Source organism: Rhinichthys klamathensis, unplaced genomic scaffold (genome assembly GCF_029890125.1).
Source record: "Rhinichthys klamathensis goyatoka isolate OS25496 unplaced genomic scaffold, OSU_Roscu_1.1 h1tg000323l_1, whole genome shotgun sequence".
Lineage (NCBI taxonomy): Eukaryota > Metazoa > Chordata > Actinopteri > Cypriniformes > Leuciscidae > Rhinichthys > Rhinichthys klamathensis.
The window spans coordinates 170747-175747 of NW_026606839.1; the positions used below are offsets into that span (position 1 = coordinate 170747).

At 36.3% G+C, this 5001-nt stretch overlaps 1 non-coding gene across 1 annotated transcript; it reads left to right on the forward strand.

Moving 5' to 3' along the window:
• The first annotated feature begins 2055 nt into the window (after nt 1-2055).
• On the forward strand, nt 2056-2138 carry trnal-uaa (transfer RNA leucine (anticodon UAA)). The gene has a single exon. It is a non-coding gene; the product is annotated as a tRNA-Leu (tRNA).
• Nucleotides 2139-5001: the final 2863 nt, after the last annotated feature.

A 5001-nucleotide genomic window follows, 5' to 3' on the forward strand; every position in this document is an offset into this window, starting at 1 on the left:
ATTTCTAGGGATTTGACATGGGAAGGCATGGGATTGGTTGGCACAGGGGTTGGTCGGCACAGTTTTCATTCATTGGTGATTATCTCTGGTGGAACAGGCAGTAACATTACACAATAGGTGCAAATGAAAGCTAAGGTTCATCAACAGACATAGAAATGTCCAAAAATGCTTACAAAACAACTAAAATTATGTTGTACTAAAATTACATTTGTTATTATCCCCATAACAAATGCTTGGCAAACGGGGTTGGTTACAGTAATTGTAAGAGAGAAAGCAACTAGAAAACATAATGTTTAACAAACCAAACTAATAACATTTAAACCACATTTGCAATAACTTTTGTGGCTGAGTATTTTTATTTCATTGTGATAAAGTATTTTTTGTGATTTAGTATTAACATTCCTTGCTCTCTTTTAGAAATTAAACAAAAAATCACAATGGTAGACTCCTCCAATTGCCTTATATTACATATTACATATAGACTCACCTAAAGGATTATAAGGAACACCTGTTCAATTTCTCATTAATGCAATTATCTAATCAACCAATCACATGGCAGTTGCTTCAATACATTTAGGGGTGTGCTCCTGGTCAAGACAATCTCCTGAACTCCAAACTGAATGTCAGAATGGGAAAGAAAGGTGATTTAAGCAATTTTGAGCGTGGCATGGTTGTTGGTGCCAGACGGGCCGGTCTGAGTATTTCACAATCTGCTCAGTTACTGGGATTTTCACGCACAACCATTTCTAGGGTTTACAAAGAATGGTGTGAAAAGGGAAAAACATCCAGTATGCGGCAGTCCTGTGGGCGAAAATGCCTTTTTGATGCTAGAGGTCAGAGGAGAATGGGCCGACTGATTCAAGCTGATAGAAGAGCAACTTTGACTGAAATAACCACTCGTTACAACCGAGGTATGCAGCAAAGCATTTGTGAAGCCACAACACGCACAACCTTGAGGCGGATGGGCTACAACAGCAGAAGACCCCACCGGGTACCACTCATCTCCACTACAAATAGGAAAAAGAGGCTACAATTTGCCAGAGCTCACCAAAATTGGACAGTTGAAGACTGGAAAAATGTTGCCTGGTCTGATGAGACTCGATTTCTGTTGAGACATTCAGATGGTAGAGTCAGAATTTGGCGTAAACAGAATGAGAACATGGATCCATCATGCCTTGTTACCACTGTGCAGGCTGGTGGTGGTGGTGTAATGGTGTGGGGGATGTTTTCTTGGCACACTTTAGGCCCCTTAGTGCCAATTGGGCATCGTTTAAATGCCACGGCGTACCTGAGCATTGTTTATGACCATGTCCATCCCTTTATGGCCGCCATGTACCCATCCTCTGATGGCTACTTCCAGCAGGACAATGCACCATGTCACAAAGCTCGAATCATTTCAAATTGGTTTCTTGAACATGACAATGAGTTCACTGTACTAAAATGGCCCCCACAGTCACCAGATCTCAACCCAATAGAGCATCTTTGGGATGTGGTGGAACGGGAGCTTCGTGCCCTGGATGTGCATCCCACAAATCTCCATCAACTGCAAGATGCTATCCTATCAATATGGGCCAACATTTCTAAAGAATGCTTTCAGCACCTTGTTGAATCAATGCCACACAATGGAACACCAAATGCTTTTACTCCACTCCAAAAAGCCACTTTACTTTGTCTGGATCTGTCAGAATGTGGTGATCCTAGTTAAGGACACTTTATGATTAATTGTTTTCCTTTCCATTTTTCAGAGATCAGGGTGGCCGAGTGGTTAAGGCTTAAATGGACAAAAAGCCACATGGGTTCGAATCCCACTCCTACTATAGTGCACTGTGCTCAAAACTGAGGTTGTACATACGGTTTAGCCTTGATTTAATCCATATTCTGAAAAACAGTAGTGTTTAATGCATATGTTGTAGGAACATATCACAGTTGTATTCCACTCCTATTCCACTGCCGCTTTGACCATGACCAGGAGACCATGGAGATCTCAGATCCTAAGAGCACTTAATAGTTAATCGTTTTCCCTTCTATTGATCTATGTTTGAACACTCTTTGTAGACCAGGATGGCCGAGTGGTTAAGGCGTTGGACTTAAGATCCAATGGATAAATGTCCTCGTGGGTTCGAACCCCACTCCTGGTAGTAGCTTTAGTAGACAAGCTCTCTAAACTGAGAGATTTGGTGACAATAACAACAATCTTGGAGTACTGCATGCTCAAAGATGATAGATTCTTGAAAATCAAACACCAAACAGTTTATATAAAATGTCCCTTTGATTAAAAGAAATTTCACAAGACTGCTTATGAGAGATTTAAAACTGCTGTGCATGTCTATTAAAACGAACATTTTGTGTAAGTTTATTCCTGGCAGACCGTATCAGTAACATGATGCCATTATTATATTATAATTGATTATTGTATAATTGTCTATTGATGCTAACAGTCACTTTATACTCTAAAGGTTAAGTACTATTGATTTATAATGTTCTGTATTAGTAAATTGTTGGTAATTGAGCTAGCATCGATTACTGTCATTTTAATGGGGTAATTGTTATTTATTGGACTGAACAATACCAGAGGCGTTTCAGATCTCAAATTCAAGGCACTAAAGGCCACAAAATGCTGTATCAGTCAAAGCACAGCACTGGGACTCAAGCACACTTTACACAGAATTTTTTACAGTGAATCATTTGTCCGTACTGGGACATCCCTCTTCTGCACCTTAAAAAAAAGAAAGAAAGAATTTGCTTGTTGTAATTTAAGTATTTCAATATGTAGACCTATAAATAGGCCTAACTAAAGTTGTTACTCATACTGAGCGTTAGCTTACATGATATTAATATTCATTTTTATGTTTTGACCATCTTTTGAAATCATATTTGGATCTTTAGACTTAGGTTTAGCTTTTAGATTGCATTAATCACAGTACACAAGGATGGCTGAGTGGTTAAGGCATTGGACTTAAGATCCAATGGACAAATGTTCACAGGGGTTCGAATCCCACTCCTAGTAAGATTGGTTATTTAAGAAACCTGAAAGAAAGACATCCATGTGTGTTTTAAATGCATAAAGTATTGTCGTAACAATAAATCTAATACGGCGTGTTGGTAACATTCATAACAGCAGATGTTCCTTTATTTCCAGGCTAACTCTAACTGGTGGCAAAATGCTCAACACAACACTTGAAGATTTTAAAGAATTTTATTGATCAAAAAAACGTATATCTTTCCTTTTTTGGCAAATACAGAAAAGACAGAATAGTATTATAATCAAATAAAAAATAAAGCATCAAAATGTTGATAGAATGTTTTTACTTGAAGCTTTGATGTGCAGCTGTTTTTTTTTTTATTAGTATGCAACAATAACAAAAACAAGACAATAAACAATAATGAGGGTTACAAAACAAAACCAAAGATAATATTAAACTAGCTTAAATGTTTTACACCATAACAGAGTCTTACATTCAGTCTAGAGTTTTTAGAGTTCCTCAAGGAGTTTAGATGCACTTTCTTGAAAATAAAAAAGTTTTCTTTGAAAATGTACATTTGTGAATATAAAATGTGACAAGAAAAGGTAGTAAATTAAGTACAAATTTAAAATAAGAAAGGTTTCATTTCAGAGAGTCACCAAAAAAATTTTTTTTGGCTTATACAGAAGTTTGAAGATACCTTTTAACAAGTTTGAAAAGTCAACCTTATTTGCAATACACACAGTCCCAAAACAAATGATTAATTGTGTCTTCAAACTGATGACAAAAGGAGCACATGGGGAAAATATTTTTATTCAATTTAGCAAGTTTATATTTAACTGGGTAGCCATTACTAATGATTTTTAATAGAGACTTCAAAAACTTTATTAGATAAAACAAATTCTCAGAAGAAGCAAGACATCTTGCCATATTATATCATTAAATGTGTTCTTCCATAAGCTTACACAAGCAGGTAAAGAAATCTGAGCTCTGTTAAGAATGGAGCGAATATTTTTGTTTGACAAGCTGCTGAAAGGACGTCGATCAACAAATAGATGAGTGCTGTCAATAATAGGAGGAGAGCATAAAGGACCTTAGGGCCAGGTTTGACTAATGGTTTGACACGATCCGGAATTGCACCAAAAACAATGTCTTACTCTCTTGGAGGGACTGTGAAAGAGAATTCTGCCATAAAGTGTTCATAAGAGAGCAAGCATCATCTAAAAGTTGACTCACTAAAAGTATGTTTTGATCAAACCAATTATTAAAAATAAGAGATTTATTTTTCTGTCTATTATTTTGGTTGTTTCAGATAAAATAGCTAGGCTATGTGGAGAAAAATTATAATTAGCTATATATTAGGGACCAGTATTAAAGCCTGTTTGTGAAAACTAGAAACAGTTAAGGGTATTTTAGAGATGTCTTGCAGCGCAAAAAAAAAGAAAGAAAACATCCAACTGAACTGAAAATATGACGTGATAATATTATAAGATAATACTTTAATATTTATGGGTTTGCAACAGAGATAGGCTACCTTGCAACAGAGATGCCTTCCAAATGACTATTTTGAAAGTGGATGGCTATTTGCTATAGAAAGCAGAAAAAGATAAGGCGATATTGGGCAGACTTGATGGATGGAGAAAAAAATGAGAATTTCTTGTAAAACTCAGTGGTCAGACCACCATTTCCAGGAGATTTATTTAGTTTCAGATTATCGATAGACTCAGAAATATATTTAATATGAATAGGAGATTCACACAGAATTTTGCCGTTTGAGTCAAGAGAATTAAAAAATAAATCCACATTTTGTTGAGTGTGTTAATAAATCCAAATTTATGAGCAGCTGTTAGTTCGGTGCACGAGGAGGACGGAATGTTTCGGTGCAACGTAACTGATTGTACCATCTCTGCTCTGGGGGGCGATATTCATAAAATACTGGCACTTTAATGAATATTTACATATTTGTACATACTGTGTAGATTAGAATCAACTCTTTCCTAATAAAGACGTATACTATAATGCTAAAATCGTATAACCT